The sequence below is a fragment of the Schistocerca serialis genome, chromosome 4 (genome assembly GCF_023864345.2).
Source record: "Schistocerca serialis cubense isolate TAMUIC-IGC-003099 chromosome 4, iqSchSeri2.2, whole genome shotgun sequence".
Taxonomy (NCBI): Eukaryota; Metazoa; Arthropoda; class Insecta; order Orthoptera; family Acrididae; genus Schistocerca; species Schistocerca serialis.
In genome coordinates, this window is record NC_064641.1 from 395943910 (window position 1) to 395965696 (window position 21787).

Sequence of the window (21787 nt, forward strand, 5' to 3'; positions counted from 1 at the left end):
GAAATTACCAAAGAGGTTTGGTTGGTTGGTAAGTTAGTTTCGTGTTCCATAGATCATTTGTCCCCCCATGAACCACGGACCTTGGCGTTGGTGAGGAGGCTTGAGTGCCTCAGTGATACAGATGGCCGTACCGTAGGTGCAACCACAACGGAGGGGTATCTGTTGAGAGGCCAGACAAACGTGTGGTTCCTGAAGAGGGGCAGTAGCCTTTTCAGTAGTTGCAGGGGCAACACTCTGGATGATTGACTGACCTGGCCTTGTAACACTAACCAAAATAGCCTTGCTGTTCTGGTACTGCGAACGGCTGAAAGCAAGGGGAAACTACAGCCGTAATTTTTCCCGAGGGCATGCAGCTTTACTGTATGATTAAATGATGATGGCGTCCTCTTGGGTAAAATATTCCGGAGGTAAAATAGTCCCCCATTCGGATCTCCGGGCAGGGATTACTCAGGAGGACGTTGTTACCAGGAGACAGAAAACTGGCGTTCTACGGATCGGAGCGTGGAATGTCAGATACCTTAATCGGGCAGGTAGGCTAGAAAATTTAAAAAGAGAAATGGGTAGGTTAAAGTTAGATATAGTGGGAATTAGTGAAGTTCGCTGGCAGGAGGAACAAGACTTTTGGTCAGGTGAATACAGGGTTATAAATACAAAATCAAATAGGGGTAATGCAGGAGTAGGTTTAATAATGAATAAAAGAAATAGGAGTACGGGTAAGCTACTACAAACAGCATAGTGAACGCATTATTGTGGCCAAGATAGACACGAAACCCACGCCTACTACAGTAGTACAAGTTTATATGCCAACTAGCTCTGCAGATGACGAAGAAATTGATGAAATTTATGAGGAGATAAAAGAAATCATTCAAACAGTGAAGGGAGACGAAAATTTAATAGTCATGGGTGACTGGAATTTGTCAGTAGGAAAAGGGAGAAAAGGAAACATAGTAGGTGAATATGGATTGGGGCTAAGAAATGAAAGAGGAAGCCGTCTGGTAGAATTTTGCGCAGAGCATAACTTAATCATAGCTAACACTTGGTTTAAGAATCATGAAAGAAGGTTGTGTACATGGAAGACCCCTGAAGATACTAAAAGGTATCAGATAGATTATATGATGGTAAGACAGAGATTTAGGAACCAGGTTTTAAATTTTAAGACATTTCCAGGGGCAGATGTAATTCTGACCACAATCTATTGGTTATGAACTGTAGATTAAAACTGAAGAAACTGCAAAAAGGTGGGAATTTAAGGAGATGGGACCTGGATAAACTGACTAAACCAGAGGTTGTACAGAGTTTCAGGGACAGCATAAGGGAACAGTTGACAGGAATGGGGGAAAGAAATACAGTAGAAGAAGAATGGGTAGCTTTGAGGGATGAAGTAGTGAAGGCAGCAGAGGAACAAGTAGGTAAAAAGACGAGGGCTAGTAGAAATCCCTGGGTAACAGAAGATATATTGAATTTAATTGATGAAAGGAGAAAATATAAAAATGCAGTAAATGAAGCAGGCAAAAAGGAATACAAACGTCTCAAAAATGAGATTGACAGGAAGTGCAAAATGGCTAAGCAGGGATGGCTAGAGGACAAATGTAAGGATGTAGAGGCTTATCTCACTAGGGGTAAGATAGATACTGCCTACAGGAAAATTAAAGAGACCTTTGGAGAAAAGAGAACGACTTGTATGAATATCAAGAGCTCAGATGGAAACCCAGTTCTAAGCAAAGAAGGGAAAGCAGAAAGATGGAAGGAGTATATAGAGGGTCTATACAAGGGCGAGGTACTTGAGGATAATATTATGGAAATGGAAGAGGATGTAGATAAAGATGAAATGGGAGATAAGATACTGCGTGAAGAGTTTGACAGAGCACTGAAAGACCTGAGTCGAAACAAGGCCCCGGGAGTAGACAACATTCCATTAGAACTACTGATGGCCTTGGGAGAGCCAGTCATGACAAAACTCTACCATCTGGTGAGCAAGGTGTATGAGACAGGCGAAATACCCTCAGACTTCAAGAAGAATATAATAATTCCAATCCCAAAGAAAGCAGGTGTTGACAGATGTGAAAATTACCGAACTATCAGTTTAATAAGTCACAGCTGAAAAATACTAACGCGAATTCTTTACAGACGAATGGAAAAACTGATAGAAGCCGACCTCAGGAAAGATCAGTTTGGATTCCGTAGAAATGTTGGAACACGTGAGGCAATACTGAGCCTACGACTTATCTTAGAAGAAAGATTAAGGAAAGGCAAACCTACGTTTCTAGCATTTGTAGACTTAGAGAAAGCTTATGACAATATTGATTGGAATACTCTCTTTCAAATTCTGAAGGTGGCAGGGGTAAAATACAGGGAGCAAAAGGCTATTTACAATTTGTACAGAAATCAGATGGCAGTTATAAGAGTCGAGGGATATGAAAGGGAAGCAGTGGTTCGGAAGGGAGTGAGACAGGGTTGTAGCCTCTCCCCAATGTTATTCTATCTGTATATTGAGCATGCAGTGAAGGAAACAAAAGAAAATTTCCGAGTTCGTATTAAAATCCATGGAGAAGAAATAAAAAGTTTGAGGTTCGCCGATTACATTGTAATTCTGTCAGAGACAGCAAAGAACTTGGAAGAGCAGTTGAACGGAATGGACAGTGTATTGAAAGGAGGGTGTAAGATGAACATCAACAAAAGCAAAACGAGGATAATGGAATGTAGTCTAATTAAGTCGGGTGATGTTGAGGGAATTAGATTAGGAAATGAGACACTTAAAGTAGTAAAGGAGTTTTGCTATTTGGGGAGCAAAAATAACTGATGATGGTCGAAGTAGAGAGGATATACAATGTAGACTGGCAATGGCAAGGAAAGCGTTTCTGAAGAAGAGAAATTTGTTAACATCGAGTGTAGATTTAAGTGTCAGGAAGTCGTTTCTGAAAGTGTTTGTATGGAGTGTAGCCATGTATGGAAGTGAAACATGGACGATAAATAGTTTAGACAAGAAGAGAATAGAAGTTTTCGAAATGTGGTGCTACAGAAGAATGCTGAAGATTAGATGGGTAGATCACATAACTAATGAGGAGGTATTGAATAGAATTGGGGAGAAGAGGAGCTTGTGGCACAACTTGACTAGAAGAAGGGATTGGTTGGTAGGACATGTTCTGAGACATCGAGGGATCACCAATTTAGTATTGGAGGGCAGCGTGGAGGGTAAAAATTGTAGAGGGAGACCAAGAGATGAATACACTAAGCAGATTCAGAAGGATGTAGGCTGCAGTAGGTACTGGGAGATGAAGAAGCTTGCACAGGATAGAGTAGCATGGAGAGCTGCATCAAACCAGTCTCAGGACTGAAGACCACAACGACAACAACAGATCATTTGTACGATTAATCATAACATCGTATTCTGTCTTCCACAGTATGCTCCCACTAGAATAGTAAATGGGAGAGACACTCACTGATATACAGTCACTAGAAATAAACTTCTAAAGAAACAGAGATTATTGCGTAATAGTTGTAAAATAATACCTAAGGCTATAGGCAGGGAGCTGTTGAATGAAACGTGTTTGACTGTCAAGAGGCCTTCAATGACCACAGTTGCAGAATATTATTGAAGGGTGTTTTGCAAAACTGAAAGAAATTCTGGTCATATGTAAGGACTGTCAGTGGTACTAGAGTTAGTATTCAAATATTATTTTACAAATGAGAATCTTGGAACATTGCCGCAATTTATTCTCCCATTACTGCAAAGATGAGTGATGTAGATACTAGAGTCAGTTGTGTTGAGAAACAGCTGAAATCACTAAAGGGCCCAATGAAATCCTTATCACATTTTACACTGAATTCGTGAATGAGTTAGCCCCTCTTTTAATTATAATCTGCCACAGACCTCTCAAACAAAAAACTGTGCCCAGTAGTTACGCAAAAGCACAGGCCACTTTCGTCTAGAAGAAGGGTTGCAGAAATGATGTATAAAGCTACCATGCTACTTGTTTGACATCCATTTGTTGTAGAATCGTAGCACATATTCTGAGCTCAAATGTTATGAAATATGTTGAACACAGTGACCTCCATGCCAACCAGCTTGGATTCTGAAAACATCGATCATTGGAAATCTATGTTAAACTCTTCTCATATGGCATCCTGGTTGTCTTGGATCAAGGCAGTCAGGTGGATGCAACATTTCATGATTTACGAAAAGCATTTGACTCAGTACCACATCTACTCTTATTATTAAAGGTTTGTTTGTGAGGGGTATAGGTTGAAATTTGTGACTGGATCCAGGATCTTTTTGGTAGGGAGAAGACAGCATGTTATTTCGGATTGAGAGTCATCGATCGATGGACAGAAGTAACTATCACAGTGCTCCAGGGACATGCAGTGCATGTTGTATGCTGTTGACCTGGTGGACAATATTAATAGTAACCGGACACTTTTTGCAGGAGATGGAGTTATCTATAATATACTACTATGTGAAAGAAGCTGTGTAAATATTGAACTACTCTTTGAAAGAAGCTGTGTAAATATTCAGTCAGATCTTGATAATATCTTAAAGTGGTGCAGAGATTACTTTAAATGTCCAGAAATGTAAAATTGTGCACATTGCATGACAAAACAAAAACCTTGTATCCTATGACCACAGTTCAGTGAATCACAGTTGGAATCGATCAACTTATATAAGTAACACTTTACACAATAACACTATGTAGGAATATAAAGTGGAACAATCACGTAGATTCAGTTGTAGGTAAAGCAAGTGGCCATGGGGGGGGGGGGGATCACAGATTTGTTGAAGAAATTATTCTGACAGAATCTTGAATAAACAAATAAACTATTATAAGAAAGCCTTCTGCTGAAGTTTTAAGAACTGGTTTTAAGTGATGACTAGGAATATTCTGCAATGCCTTATGTATCATCGCCCTGCGGGGCTAGGGGTTAGAATCTCAGGATATTCCTGCATGTCCTACGATGCGACTAAAAGGAGTGTCACACCTTTCGGCCTTTATGTGATGGTTCCCTGTAGGGTGTGACCATTTTTCAAAATTTTTTCGAAGAGCGAGCCAATTGGGGAAGGGCGCCTTACATGGTGCATCGTGCATTGAGATCTTCAGCCCACTTTCTCTTCATGGCATTGCAGTCCTGCTCATCCTCCATCTCTTGAGCGTGGACACCTTCCTGGGTGCATTTTTTCCTCCACCCACTATGCAGTGTCGTTTTCTGCAACGGCGATGAGCATGGAATTCTTTGCACCTCATATCCAGCACCGTAGCCAGTCAGTTGTGGTGTGGCTGTAGCCCCCTGACTACACAGGGATCGCTCTACTGATGCCTGTGCCGTTAACTCCCCACATATGCCAAGGAGTAGATGCCCGTCACTCTGGGGCATCGGGACTCCCGGCAGTGGCCATCCTGCTAGGTGGTCTTTGCTGTGGCTGGGTGGCGCCCGTGGGGAGGGCCCGTGGTTGGAGTGGGTGGCATCAGGGCGGATGACGCGTGATGAAGCGTACCGCATCATCACTTGCTGGTGATCAAACACCAGCAGTCTTTAAGTGTTCCAAGTATCAGTACATTGCAAGGAACTATGATCCCAAATCGTTCCCCTCCTTGGCCACACCATGGGAGGAACACCAGGCTAAGGATGGCAGCGAACCTTATTCGCCCCGGTACCTCATATGTACCAGAGCTGATGGGGACACTTTTTGTCTCGATGAAGCATCAGTTTTTTGTAGATCATTTAGAGGACAAGTTTGGGGAGGTGGAGGGCTTGTCCAAAATGCGATCAGGGTTGGTCTTGTCCTCTAACCAGTCACAGGCATTACTTGCTTGTGACAAGCTGGGGGATGTTTCCATCACCATCACGCCTCATAAGAGCTTAAATATGATCCAGGGTATTATATTCCACAGGGACCTTCTTTTGCAGTCTGACGATGAACTATGTGCCACCTTAGTGCGATGAGGAGTTAATTTCGTCGGGCACGTCCGTCGGGATCCGAGAGATAGTCAGGTTGCCACCGGTGCCTTCATCTTGGCCTTCAAGGGTGACACATTACCCGAGAAGGTCAAAGTGATGGTCTGCTACTGTGATGTCAAGCCATATATTCATCCCCCAATGCAGTGCTTTAAGTGCTGGAAGTTCAGCCACATGTCTTCCCGCTGTACTTCCAGCATTATGTGTCAAGATAGAGGACGTCCATCTCATCCCAATACTCCATGTGCCCTTCCGTCTGCATCAGCTGTGGAGAGCATCATTCCCCTTCCTCATCAAACTGCAGGATTTTACAGTGAGAAAGGAAAATCATGGAATACAAGACCCTGGACCACCTGACTTACACTGAGGCCAAGAGGAACTGTGAGTGCCTACATTCTGTGGCTATGACCTCCTCTTATGCCACCGCAACGAGAACAGTTGTAGCCCCATCAGTTCCGCGCGTTACAGTAGGCCCTCAGAGCCGGAAGACTACACCTGCCACATTGATGGTGGGGGGCACTTCCCTCCCTGTTTCTCCTACACTACCTACATGAGGAGCACTATCCACCCAATCATCGGGGACACCAGTCCCCACTTCTCCTCACTAGGAAGGGGTCCCTTGGGGTCACTCCCTTCCCAGCTTTCTGCTAGTGGGAGAGATGACACCCTCCAGCGACTGAAGTGCCCATAAGCAGCTGGTTGTAGGGCTTCACGATCATCCAAAGTCCTGGAGACTGAATCAGTGACCGAGCAAGGTGGCGCATTGGCTAGCACACTGGACTCGCATTCGGGAGGACGATGGTTCAATCCCACGTCCGGCCATCCTGATTTAGGTTTTCCGTGATTTCCCTAAATCGCTCCAGGCAAATGCCGGTATGGTTCCTTTGAAAGGGCACGGTCGACTTCCTTCCCGGTCCTTCCCTAATCCGATGAGACCGATGACCTCGCTGTCTGATCTCCTTCCCCAAACAACCCAACCCAACTGAATCAGTGAAGCCCTCCCAGCCTGAGAAACCCAAGGACCAATGAAGAAATCCAGAAAGAAGACCCCCAAGCCCAAGGGAGTTGCGGTGGCACCCACACCACCGCTGCCTACAAGCTGTGCATCTGAGGATGAGGTGAAGATTCTAGTGTCCGCTGAGGACCTAGATCTCGCCAGACCCTCAGACACAATGGATATAGCCTGTTCAGAAAATAAGTCTGTAGCAGCAGGTGACCCGGAGGCATAGACTGCCTAATTGAGTGTTTCATGCCTTCCCAGTCTCACAATCACGTCATCCTCCAGTGGAATTGCAGCGGTTTTTTCCATCACCTGGCTGAGCTACGGCAACTGTTAAGCTTAACACTTGCTTTCTGCATTGCCCTCCAGGAAAGCTGGTTCCCGGCAATGCAGACCCCTGCCCTTCGCGGCTTCAGGGGATATTAGAAGAACCGTAGCGAATATAATAGAGCGTCAGGTGGAGTTTGCGTTTATGTCCTGAACTCGGTATGTGGTGAACCTGTTCCCATTCAAACTCTTCTTGAAGCTGTGGCTGTTAGGATATGGACGATGCAGGAAATAACTGTCTGCAACGTATATCTCCCTCCAGATCGTGCTGTACCCTTGAACGTATTGGCTGCAATGATTGATCAACTATCTAAACCTTTCCTACTTTTGGGAGATTTTAATGCCCATAATGCCTTGTGGGGTAGCACCATGCTTACTGCCCGAGGCAGAGATATAGAAAATTTACTGTCCCAACTCAAACTCTGCCTCTTAAATACTGGAGCTGCCACACATTTCAGTGTGGCTCATGGTAGTTAGTCGGCCAATGATTTATCAATTTGCAGCCCACGACTTCTCCCATCTATCCACTGGAGAGCACATGATGACCTGTGTGATAGTGACCACTTACCCATCTTCTTGTCACTCCCCTGGCGTCGTGACCACGGATGCCTACCCAGATAGGCTTTAAACAAGGCAGACTGGGTAGCCTTCACCTCTGCTGTCACTGTTGAATCTCCACCATGTGGTGCCATCAATGTTGTGATTGAGCAGGTCACTACAATTGATTATTTCTGCAGTAGAAAACGCAATCCCTCGTTCTCTAGGGTGCCCCCGGCGAAAGACAGTCCCTCGGTGGTCACCGGGCGTCGCTGAGACAATTGATTGTGCAAGGAAAAGGATGTTGGTAGACCTCCTTAATTCATATAATCTTATGCAAACCGTATTCTTTCCAACGAGAGTGCAAGGGAACAGTAGAACAACCATAGACAATATTTTTGTTCATTCGTCATTATTAGAAGGGCATTCTGTTAGCAAAAAGGTGAATGGCCTTTCAGATCATGATGCACAAATTTTAAGTCTAAAAGTTTTTTGTGCTGCAACACATGTTAAATATAGTTACCAACGTTTTAGGAAAGCTGATCCAGTTGCTGTACAGACTTTTGTAAACCTTATCAAGGAACAAGAGTGGCAAGATGTTTATAGTGCTGATACAGTAGACGATAAATATAATGCTTTCCTCAAGACTTTTCTCGTGCTCTTTGAAAGTTGCTTTCCGTTAGAACGTTCAAAACAGGGTACTAGCACAAACAGGCAGCCTGGGTGGCTGACTAAAGGGATAAGAATATCTTGTAGAACAAAGTGGCAATTATATCAAAACGTTAGAAACGTCACAATCTAAATGCAGCAGCCCATTACAAACAGTATTGTAAGGTGCTTAAAAAAGTTATTAGGAAGGCAAAAAGTATGTGGTATGCAGATAGAATAGCTAAGTCTCAGGATAAAATTAAAACCATATGGTCAGTCGTAAAGGAAGTGGCTGGTCTGCAGAGACAGGTCGAGAATATAGAATCAGTGCGTAGTGGGGATGTCCGTGTTACTGATAAGTCGCATATATGTACAGTACTTAATAATCACTTTCTGAATATAGCAGGTGAACTAAATAGAAACCTAGTCCCAACAGGGAATCATATAGCGCTCTTAGAAAAAAGTGTTCCGAGACTGTTACCTGAAATGCTCCTCCATGATACTGACAAGAGGGAGATTGAGTTAATAATTAAATCACTAAAGACCAAGAACTCTCATGGATATGACGGGGTATCTAGCAGAATACTGAAGTATTGTTCCACGTTTGTTAGCTCAGTACTTAGCCATATCTGTAACTTTTCCTTTAGGAGTGGTCGGTTTCCTGACCGATTAAAGTACTCGGTAGTGAAGCCACTTTATAAAAAGGGAGACAGGGATAATGTTGACAATTATAGACCTATTTCTATGCCATCAGTGTTTGCTAAAGTTATTGAGAGGGTTGTATATACAAGGTTACTGCAGCATTTAAATTCACATAATTTGCTGTCAAATGTACAGTTTGGTTTTAGAAACGGTTTAACAACTGAAAATGCTATAGTCTCTTTTCTCTGTGAGGTTTTGGACGGATTAAATAAAAGGTTGCGAACGTTAGGTGTTTTCTTTGATTTAACGAAGGCTTTTGACTGTGTTGACCACAAAATATTACTGCAGAAGTTGGAACATTATGGAGTAAGGGGAGTAGCTTACAATTGGTTCGCCTCCTACTTTAAGAACAGAAAGCAGAAGGTAATCCTCCGCAATATTGAGAGTGGTAATGATGTTCAGTCCCAATGGGGCACTGTTAAATGGGGCGTTCCCCAAGGGTCGGTGCTGGGGCCACTGCTGTTCCTTATTTATGTAAATGATATGCCTTCTAGTATTACAGGTGATTCAAAAATATTTCTGTTTGCTGATGACACCACCTTGGTAGTGAAGGATCTTGTGTGTAATATTGAAACATTATCAAATAATGTAGTTCATGATATAAGTTCGTGGCTTGTGGAAAATAATTTGATGCTAAATCACAGTAAGACTCAGTTTTTACAGTTTCTAACCCACAATTCAACAAGAACTGACATTTTAATCAGACAGGATGGGCATGTTATAAGCGAGACGGAACAGTTCAAGTTCCTAGGCGTACAGATATATAGTAAGCTGTTGTGGAAAGCCCATGTTCAGGATCTTGTTCAGAAACTAAATGCCGCTTTATTTACCATTAGAACAGTATCTGAAATAAGTGACATTTCAACACGAAAAGTAGTATACTTCGCATATTTTCATACGCTTATGTCATATGGTATTATTTTTTGGGGTAATTCTTCTGATTCAAAAAGGGTATTTTTGGCTCAAAAACGTGCTGTTCGAGCTATGTATGGTGTAAGTTCGAAAACCTCTTGTCGACCCCTATTCAATAGTCTGGGAATTTTGACATTGCCCTCACAGTATGTATTTTCTTTAATGTCGTTTGTTGTTAGCAATATTAGCTTATTCCCAAGAGTTAGCAGCTTTCACTCAGTTAATACTCGGCAGAAATCAAATCTGCATGTGGAATGCACTTCCTTGACTCTTGTGCAGAAAGGAGTGCAGTATTCTGCTGCATCCATTTTCAATAAGCTACCACAAGAACTCAAAAATCTTAGCAGTAGCCCAAACACTTTTAAGTCTAAACTGAAGAGTTTCCTCATGGTTCACTCCTTCTATTCTGTCGAGGAGCTCCTGGAAGAGATACAAAATTAAGCAAATTCCAGTGTACATTTTTGATTTTCTTTATTTAAACTAACGACTTGTCGCCTGAATATGTTTCTTATATTTCATTTTATCTGTTTCTACAATCGTGTTACAATTTCATGTATTGACTCGTTCCATGACCATGGAGACTTCTCCTAAATGTGGTCCCACGGAACAATAAATAAATAAATAAATAAATAAATAAATAAATTAAAGAGTGTTGGCGAACTTTATAGTGACATAAGCGGCACCCTTCCCTAGAGCACCTAATAGCCTTTAAGTGGCTCCATGCCTGCTTTCGCCTTCTTATAAAACGATGGAAACAGGAGCATTGGGAGAGGTATGCGTCGACCATTGGGTGCCATACATCACCTTCCCAAGTCTGGATGAGAGTCATTCTATGTCAAATCAACACACCTATTTTACCTCACCCTCTTAGATTTTGCTGAAAGTTGGTATACTTATAGTGGGCACTGAGACTAAGAAAAATACCAAATTTCAGTTTTTTATCTCAAACCATTCCTGAAATATGGCTATGTAAACTTTTTAAAAACCAGCCAAAAATGTGTGAACGGACTTTTTTTAAATTGTCCTAGGAACTGCCCTAATTGATCTAGAGAACTGGGAAAGGTGTGATTTTGCAGCATTTTACATGCTCTTTTCCAGGGATATACAACAAAACATAGCTTCTAATTAATAACCTTTTTCAAAGTACTAATTAATATTTTGATTTAATTTTAATTTTTTTACAAAAAGTACATAATTGAAAATTTTCAAAATATTTCCATAACTACTTCATACTATTGTAAATCACATGGCAAAATAAATCTGGGTTGATGATGGGTTCATTGTTAAAAAAAATTATTCCGGACTCTTGTTTTTCACTAACGGCCCTAGCTTGACCAAATTGACCTTTAACAAACAGGAATTTCTTTAAAATATACTGAAAGGTAAGTAAAAAAAGTATTAGAAATATCAAAACATCACCTTATTAAACCAAAACTAATCAGCATATTTTATAATTAAGTTGATTGCTTATTTTAATTTCATACAACTTCACAAACAGTATATTAACCAATATAACAAAAACAAGAAATTGAGCATTTAACTACAAACTGAAATAAAGTATGAATAAGTACAAGTATTTACATAATAGTTCTGGTCCATGGTGTTTGAAATGGAACTATTAAACAAATTAAATACATAATGCTTGTTTTTGAGTAACAGGTATCTGTACATAGCTAAATTTAACACAATAGGTACTAACAACAATTTTGAAACAACTTTCTATAAAATATACATTAACACTAACCTGAGACAAAAATTAAGTTTTGAGTTGAAAGCAGTTTCCCAATAAATTGTCTTGGAACTTCACATATTACATTTTAATAAAGCTGACCAGGTGTGGAATATGCAAAATCAACATTTGTGATATTATCTACTGCCCACTGAAATAGATCTCGTGCAGTTTGGATCCAATTTTGGTATGGCCTTTGCAAACTTGCACGAGCTGCCAGTCTCTTTACTGAACCCCCTACTCCATCACAAGGCCCTTTCCCATGTGCTGTGGCTGAAAAGTGCCACTCAGCTTTTATGTTGAAGTCTTCCTCATGAAGGCAAAGGTTCAGGAAGTTTTTCTTATTTTTATACTGAGCAGCAGAACCGTCAGAATAATAGTATATCTTTTTTGGAATCTTTTGAAATTTATTTGTTAGATATGAAATTAGCTTCTTTTGAAAGGTGTAAACTGCAGTTGTATTGTACTCCAGGCAATCAGAAACAATGACAAAGCTCATATGCTCAATTTTGTCTTCTGTTTGTAATATACAACAAAAGGATGAATGGTAATCTGTTGTCTTTTCCAGTGGAAACTCTGAGCTTCATCCTGTATAACTATACTATAATTTTCTGCAAAATCACATATGACAAGAAATTCAGATTCCATAAGGTTTTCTGTTGTGGAGTTAAGGAATATTCATTGTTGCTTGGCAATGAAGTCATGTCGAATCAAAGTCGACATCTTACTACAAAATAAATCTATGAATTCTTCAGAAGTTTTCTGAACAATTTCCAGATTACATCGGTCAACTGACATCCACTGTCGGAAGTGAACTTTTTCAATTAAGTTTTCATGAAAAGAGTCTTTTAAAATTTTATGTATGACAGTTTCTCCTGGGCAGTATTCACAGTTTCCCATGTTGCAATCAACTGATGATGGGTTGCAAAGCATTTTTGCAATGCACTGCTTATAATTGTTTAAGCTGCTGTTTGTTACTGTATTTAGTTTGGCATTTTCTATCATTAATTTTATGTTTTGGTGAGTTGTGCACACGCAGACAGTGTGTGTGCCACTCCGACCAGCTAATACACAATGTTTTGGTCTCAACTCAGCAAATTTAGAGAAACCTATTTTTATGTTAGGAAACTTGTCTTTAAAATGCTTGTAAGCTTCTTTAAGGTTACACAAAATAAGTCTTTTTGATATTTTTGTTTTATTTCCACTTGTTTCTGTAATTGTCACACAATCTTTAATACCTGGCATTGCCCTGCTAACTTCATCATTTTCATAAAATGAATGTACAGTTTTGACAGTTTCTGTTGGTAAACACTTCCCTGGTTTTGGGTTTGGACCTTCCATGAATCCTTTCTCTTTCAAAATTTTTTTGGACTGCCAAACAATGTAATTAGAAGCATTAAATTCCCTCATTATTTTCCTGACACTCCACTTTTCAGGTAAACTTGTAAGAATTATTAGTTTTTTTGCTCTACTTATAGAATTTTTAAAGTTTCTTTTAAGATCTTCAGGAACGGATTCATCAGTATCAGTATCTGAGAAAGAAGTTTCAGGAGCAACAAAAAGTTTACATGTAATTGATGAGATTTTCTTCACTTTTGATTTGGCGTAATGCCTAGATGTTAGTTTTCTCTTGTCAATTGGGGATTCACCTAGTTCTTGAAGTGTTGTGTTAAATGTTTTAACAGCTACTGAAGTTGGAGTGAAGTCAGGGTCTTGGTCTCGGATGATTATCTCTGATCCAGAAGATTCTTCAACACTTTCATCACTGATGGGCTCTGGTGTATTTTTCAATTTGGTTACATCTTTCCTACATTTATCACAAATCTTGGCACCACTTGGTATTTGAGGAAATAATTTGGGCATCCATGTTGTGACATTTCTCAGTTTTTTTTTCTGTCTCTAATAAAATGATTTGAGTTCTTCAATGGATTACAACACTGCACTCTTACGGCACTGCACTTTTTACTTGGTTCCATATTTATACAAGAACCACTTATAAACTGTCCTTCAATGTATAGATTTACTTGAAAATGAACTATTAAATATAATAGATATAGACTGGTCAACACAGAGGTAACAATTGATTTGCACTAAAACCACAGTGCACAATAATGCTGTAGGCACACTTAGAAGGTAACAATGCAGACTACATCATCTCAATAATGGCTCCAGTCACTGAATTATTGTACAGACATCAAGCCCTATGTATACGGTCCTCTACTGACGTACTACCTTAAACATCAGTTTGGTCAACTAGGGCTGTTAGTGAAAAAAAAACAATGAACCCATCATCATCCCACATTTATATTTTGCCATGTGATGTACAACAGTATGAAGTAGTTATGGAAATATTTTGAAAATTTTCAATTATGTACTTTTTGTAAAAAAAATTAAATCAAAATATTAATTACCATTTTGAAAAAGGTTATTAATTAGATGCTATGTTTTTTGTCAATCACTGGAAGGAGCATGAAAAATGCTGCAAAATGACACCTTTCCCAGTTCTCTAGTTCAATTAGAGCAGCTCCTAGGGCAATTTAAAAAAAGTCCATTCACACATTTTTGGCCAGTTTTTGAAAAGTTTACGTGACCATATTTCAGGAATGGTTTGAGGTAAAAAATTTAAATTTGGTATTTTTCTTAGTTTCAGCACCCACCAACTTTCAGCAAAGTCTAAGAGGGTGAGGCAAAACTTTTATTTAAAGTGTGTTGATTTGACATGGAATGATGCATGAAGATCAGACGTCTTCTTGGATACCAGACCCCAACGGGTGTCCCTTGCATTAACATCAATGGCATGCTCTCTATCAACACAAACGCAATTACTGAGCACTATGCTCGAGCCTCTGCGTCGGAGAACTACCCCCCAGCCTTTCGTACCCTCAAAAGGCGGATGGAAAGGAAAGTTCTCTCGTTCACTACAGGCCACAGTGAACCCTATAATGCCCCTTTACAGACTGAGAGCTCCTCAGTACCCTTGTACATTCCCCTGACACAGCTCCTAGGCCAGATCGGATCCACAGTCAGATGATTAAACATCTCTCGTCTGACTACAAGCGATATATCCTCATTATCTTCAACTTGATCGAGTGTGATGGCGTCCTTCCATTGCAGTGGCGGGAGAGCACCATCATTCTGGTGCTAAAACCCAGTCAAAACCTGCTTGATGTGGATAGCTACCGGCCCATCAGCCTCACGAACTTTCTTTGTAAGCTGTTGGAACGTATGGTGTGTCGACGGTTGGATTGGGTCCTGGAGTCTCGTGGCCTACTGGCTCCATGTCAGGGCGGCTTCCACCAGGGTCTCTCTACCAGTGATGATTTTGTGTCCTTTGAGTCTGCCATCTGAACAGCCTTTTCCGGACCCCAACACCTGGTTGCCATCTTTTTCGACTTACGTAAAGCATACGACATGACCTGGCGACATCATGTCCTTGCCGCATTGTATGAGTGGGGTCTCCGGGGCTTGCTCCAGATTTTTATACAAAACTTCCTGTCGCTCCGTACTTTCTGTGTCCATAAGTTGGTGCCTCCCATAGTTCCCCCCGTATTCCGCAGGGCTCTGTATTGAGTGTATCTCTATTTTTAGTGGCCGTTAACAGCCAAGCAGCAGCTGTAGGGCCGTCGGTCTTCCGTTCTTCCGTTCTTTGTATGCGGATGACTTCTGCATTTTGTATTGCTCCCCCAGTACTGGTGTTGCTGAGCGGCACATACAGGGAGCCATTCACAAGGCGCAGTCATGGGCTCTAGCCCGCAGCTTCCAGTTTTCAGCCGTGAAATCGTGTGTCCTGCACTTCTGTCAGCGTCGTACCGTTCATCCGGAATCTGAACTTTATCTTAGTGAGGATCCACTTACTGTAGTGGAGACATATCGATTATTAGGACTGGTTTTCGACACCCGATTGACGTGGCTTCCTCATCTTCGTCGGTTGAAGTGGAAGTGCTGGCAGCACCTCAATGCTCTCCACTGCATGAGCAACACCAACTGGGGGGGGGGGGGGGGGGTAGATTGCTCTATGCTGCTGCAGCTCTACAGAGGCCTTGTTCAATCCCATCTTGAATATGGGAGTCTGTTTTATTGTTCGGCGGCACCCTCAGCCATGCGTTTACTCGAACCAGTGCCCTAGTGTGTCATTCGCCTAGCGATACAGCAGGATACAGCATCCCCCCTCCCAGGGAAAAGATGGCAAAGCCATCTCAATGTTGGATGAAGATTCTGCGTCCCTCCTTCCTTACGGAAGAGATGACAGTGCCATCTTAATGATGTCAATTTCGATATCAACAGGGTGTCCTAATGGATGTTTCGCTTTGGGGTCTGTGCATATAGTGTCTCCAGGTGTGGGTGTCCTCTGTGGCTGTGACCCTTTTCCTCAATTCGTTGATGTGAGTTCGGGAAAAGCCTTTTGAAGATGCTGTGGCTGGCCAGGATATGGCCATGAAAGTTGGGAATTGGTTGGGCTGGAACCATCACAAGTTCAGGGTCTACCTGGTGGGACATCAACCAAAGGACTGAGGAATGGTACATGGCCCCTTGCTAATGATGCAGTGGGAAGGTTGGCCGCTGTCAAAAACTCTTCCCTCTTCAGTTTGTGAAGCACATACCTTGGTCCCAGTACAAGACAGCACACTGTAGTATCACTACTTGAAACCGTATCAACCACTCAGTAATGAAACTGGTTTTGGTGAGACTGAATACGCCTGAGAAGTGTTGAACACGTTGATACTATGTAGTCTAGAGGCTAGAAGAACAAGGTATGCATCACTCGGATGTTGCTTGATCCACAACCTGAATTCTAAAGTTATGTAAGATCGATGATCCAGAACTGTGGGTGGAATGTCATCTGGAGAAGGGAATGATGGCGCAACCAAGGGTGTAATTGTGACAGTTGAAAACCATTGGAAGGTCTGCTCATTGACACTTGGAAAAATAATCAGGTGAGCCATTTGACAGTGGAGCAGTACTATTATCTAATGGTGTGGGTGAGTCCACAGATCTTGTGCTTATGTGCGGCACTGTAGGCAAATTTGTAACTGACACAGAAAATGAATCATTATGGTAGTAGTTATAAGAGGTACAGAAGATTAATCATTGTAATTGTTTCATGATTCTTCCTATAAAAGACTAGTTTCCTGAAATGGCCCAATGAGAAAAAAAGAAATGTTTTAAGCAATAAATGTGTGCGCCTATATTAGTGGAATCTTGAAGGCCTGTTGTGCCCAGAGGGCAGATATTCACCCTGTGGCAGCTGAAGTGCTTCGAGTTTGTTGGCAATTACGAAGGACTTGCAGAGATTCCTGTAGCTTTGTGGATGTGTCCCATATTGTTTATTCTGCGGATCAGCACTGAATATTGCGACACATTATAAGCATTTAGTTGGGCCTTTAACTAATCATATTATGGGGTACTAGGATCTAAACCGGGATTAAGTAAATGAAGAATTTGACAAGCAAGGAATGAAAAAAACCTGGTAAGTTTAGTTGGGAATTGCGCAGCCAGATATCACTGAAGTTTAATAATTTCTTCGTATGAACTAACAAAGCTGAGAACATGTGTAAACACTAGAATCCTAACAACTTCGTCTCCATTAAATGTGGGGAACTAACTTTTGACCCTATTATCCTTGTCACTGTTAACTATAGTGACCAGAGTGCTATCACACACACAAATAATTATTCCCAGATAGTACAATAAAAATGACTTTATTTCTAACAGAGAAAAATATGTCCATGGGGATGCAAGGAAACTTGCAATTGACAGCAGTGAGATTTTTGGGGAAAATTTAAGTGTATATTGAAAGGATAGGAAAATGAGAAATGGAAGTGGTGTATTTGTTGCAGTAGACAAGAAACTCATATCCACCAAGATAGACATTGAAGCTGCATGTGAGATTGTTTGGGCAAGACTCAGTATGAGGGGTGGGCGTAAAATGATAATTGGATCTTTCTATTGCCTACCAGACATATTTCCTGATGTAACTGAAAACTTGAGAGAAAACCTCAGTTCACTTGTATGTGAGTTCCCCAATCATACTGTAATCATCGGTAGAGACTTTAATCATCCAGCAGTAATTTGGGAAAATTACAGTTTTGTTAGTGGTGGGAGTGATAAGACATCCTGTGAAACTTTAATAAATGCCTTTTCTGAAAACTGCTTAGAACAGATAGTTAGGAATCCACTCATGATGGAAATATGTATTGGATTTAATGTCAACTAATAGATCTGACCTCTTTGAGGATGTCCACATGGAAACTGGTGTCAGTGACCATGACAAGAGTTATGGCAACAATGGTTGCCAAAGTACAATGGATTGTTTAATTTTTATTTACCACATTGATCTAATTCTGTTACTAAAATTGTCTGTTTCAGATATTATACCAGATTCTTAATGTGGTAATGGAAAGTTCTGATGGAATGTAAATAATTTAAGGAGTACAGCTAACAACTTGTTGAGAAACAGAGGCACTGAGTTGTAGAGAGACACATAAGTAAGACTGAGAACTTTACTTACTTTTGGTCAAATTCTTTTCAGAGCTTGTTTATATGTGATAAGAAATATTCATAGTTCTGTCAAAGGATGAGACTGTGTAGGAATTTTCCACACCATCTTTACAGATGTCCCTAATCTTTTGACCACTCCAGGAACCAGCTACAGAGGAGCATCCTCTCATCACATACTATCATTCTGGGCTGGAACAACTGAATCATATCCTTTGCCAGGGATTTATCTATTCATCATCATGCCTTGCAATGAGGAACATCCTATCCACAATACTTCCCACCCTCAAATTGGTATCCCCCACCCACCCAACATATCTAATATCCTAGTCCATCTTTACACTACTCCAACTTCACCATAATGCTGTTCATCTGAATGAGTGGCCACTGTCAAACTGTGGCCAAGAGCAGAGTTTACCAACCACAATATTGAGCCTAATGTACCCTGTGTCAATGGCAGCTTCACAACCTGTGCCACTGGGACCCTCCCCACCCAGCATCAGCTTCTCTGAATTATGTAGATGGGAGTTGTCCTTACAACACACCATTTGGTCTTGGCCTTAATTTCTAAAAGCCAATGGGCTCACTGCAGTGGTAACACAGGTTCCATCAGATCACTGAAGTTAAGCAATGTCGGGCTTGGCTAGCAGTTGGCTGAGTCACCGTCCAAGTCTGCCAAGGGCTGTTGGCAACCTGAGTGCACTCATCATTTGTGAGGCCAACTGAGGAACTACTTGGTTGAGAAGTAGTGGCTCTGGTCACGAAAACTGACAGCGGCAGGGAGACCAGTGTGTTCACAAAATGCCCCTCCATATCCGCATCCAGTGACGCCTGTTGGCTGAGGATGACAGAACGGTCAGTCTGTACCGCTGGCCTTCCATGACCTGTTCGGGTGGAGAGGAATCTTACTCTCTGATAGCTCCTCACACACACACACACACACACACACACACACACACACACCTTTGGCCTTATCTCAAGACCCTAATTTCACTTATCACCCTACTTCACTCATCCTGTACCTGTACCCTCTTTGCCTGTGTTCTCTCTCACCCTCCCAATCAACTTCTCTAACTCATTTTGCATGGTGAACAACTAGCTCTGCCTGCAGCCAGAAAAAGGTGCTGGTGGCGCATTGCTATTATATTCGCTTGCTGCCTCTCCCTCCCAGCTGGCAGCCACCCCTCCCTAATCCTCCCCCCCCCCCCCCAAATCCCTGCCTCTTTTCTGTACTCTCTGAATCCAGCTGACACAATCCCTCATCCCTGAAGAGCTGCAGTGCTGGTACAATATGGTCATTTGTACTTCTTAAATTGATTATGTAGGTTTTTGACATTTTTATCCTATTTCTGAAAACATACAGTACGGTTTGCAGCATACATTTTTGCTAGCACTAATCATTCACTACATCGTCCAGTTTTTGACATTTAAACTGTGATCACAGGTCTGGACTGGATAAATTTAAAAAAAATTGATTACATCTTTACATACACATGTGATTAGTTAATGTACTACTACTGTGCATTGCATAGTCCTAATGTGGGGAACAAAATAATTAAAAAAATCATAAGTACTGGGTACATCATTTGTTTTATCTGAATTGTTCCAAAAATTAATATTACATTGTCCACAGCTTATAACCTTCTTGTATAGTAGATGTATTGCAACAATGTTTCAAAGGATATGTGTATTGTAATTTTTAGTACAGGTGGTATTGGAACTTATTTTTAACAACTGGTCTCTCTTGTTTTTCCACGTTCAATCTACAGAAATGAGGTGCTAACTCTTTTTCATCAGAATTAAACCCGAAGTTTCCTGTATTTCTACAGACCATAGTAAATAAACTTCTATTAGGTCTAAACAGACAAGAAGGTAATAGCAAGAGTAACGTAAGCTCTCTTTCACACAGAATGTGTGGATAAGAGGTATAGGCTGAAAGTTTAGTGAAGGCAACATTTTTTCACTTGGAGTGTAATATTTGTAATTTCGTACTTATACATCTAGTTTCAGTTAAAGAAGCCATTTTCTAACTTTTACCTGGAGTTGGGGGTCATACACATGGAAATGGCAGTGAACACAATGAGTGACTGGCTGTGACAATTAGAAAAATATAGTAGAAATGCTACTGTTTGTGATGGCTAACACAGTCAGTGCACTTGATATGGTAAATATTTATTAATACTGGTTCTTTGAACTTTTTGTGCAATTTTTATATACATTTCAGATAGTACTTCATTACAAGTAGTTGCATCATCTGCTAAAAGTCTGAGGATACTATTAATATTGTGTGCCAGTTAATTAATGTACAACACTGACAGCAAGGATCCCAATACAGTTCCTTAGGGTATGCCTGAAGTTATTTCTACAACTATCACTGACTCTTCATCCAAGATAATGTTTTCTGCTCTCTACTAAGAAATCCTTGTTTCAGATCGGTTTTTCTAATTTATCCTTCACTATAATAAATATTGAATGTGAGATGTATGTAACCTGTGATGAATGACTGACTTTAAAATAACTACTTGAACAGTTCAGTAAATACAGAAGAACTTCGTGTCATATCATATTTATTGGCTTTGGCACCTCGCATCCACGTCATCACTTTTCAGTCTAACTTAGAGTTTGAACTACACTAAAGATCAGTCTGTCAGCACAAATTTCATTCAAAAGAGATAACGAAAAATGTCAAAGGCTGATGATTAAAATTTCTGACGATCTTTCAAATCCCAGAGTAACCTCAGTGTTGGACTATAGATTGCATGATGAGAAATGACAGTGATCAGTGTATGATTGGAATAACAACTGGGTCATTACGCATCAAGTGGGCCAATTTTAGAGATGATCCCCACTCAACAATTTCCAATTCCAATGAAATTTTTTGCATGGATTCAATGATTTCTTGGATGGATACATACACAGTTTCAGCTCGATATCTCTTTTGGTTCCATTTCTACAGCCTCTTACAGATACTGGCCCCACACTTGCACCACCTGCATGCAAGCTAAAGGGCAAACTATGGATACCTTTTATGAAAGGTACTCTTAACTTACAAACCTGTGCTTTTGTATACTTAAACAGCTTATTGTGATAAATAAGAATATATTATTGATTACATGTTTTAATGCATCTGGTGACAGTTGTACTTCTTCAGCGACAGTTGTACTTCTTCAGCAATGGTAGAAAATTTATTGTACGACTGGAGAGCCCCTCTTCAGCCAGCCGACAAATCATAATTTTATGGACAGATTCGGCCAAGAGTTGGTAGCATGACACACAGCCCCGCTATCTTCTTGTGCTTTTTATACAATAGCCCCTGTCCCTCTATACCAAAATATATGTTCCTGCAAATTTGTTGAAAACATTTTGGACGCCAAATATTAGATAGTTTCGGGGTCAATATTTCAGCTGTATGTTCTGTAATCTTTTTTAACTTTTTATGTCTAGAAATAGCATTTTTTAAGCTTCAGAAGCTACATAATTTGATTTTT

The 21787-nt window shown here is 40.8% G+C and overlaps 1 protein-coding gene across 2 annotated transcripts in view; it reads left to right on the forward strand.

The window, feature by feature from the left end:
- LOC126474925 (glycerol-3-phosphate acyltransferase 1, mitochondrial) overlaps positions 1-21787 on the forward strand; it is a 427627-nt gene that overhangs the window by 28325 nt on the left and 377515 nt on the right. The window contains exon 1 of one of the 2 annotated variants that reach the window (XM_050102437.1): positions 18270-18289. The exons of the other annotated variant lie outside the window; for it this stretch is intronic. The gene's annotated coding sequence lies outside the window, so the exon portion shown is untranslated. Of the gene's footprint in view, positions 1-18269; positions 18290-21787 lie in introns of those variants that run through there. 2 annotated transcript variants of the gene reach the window in all.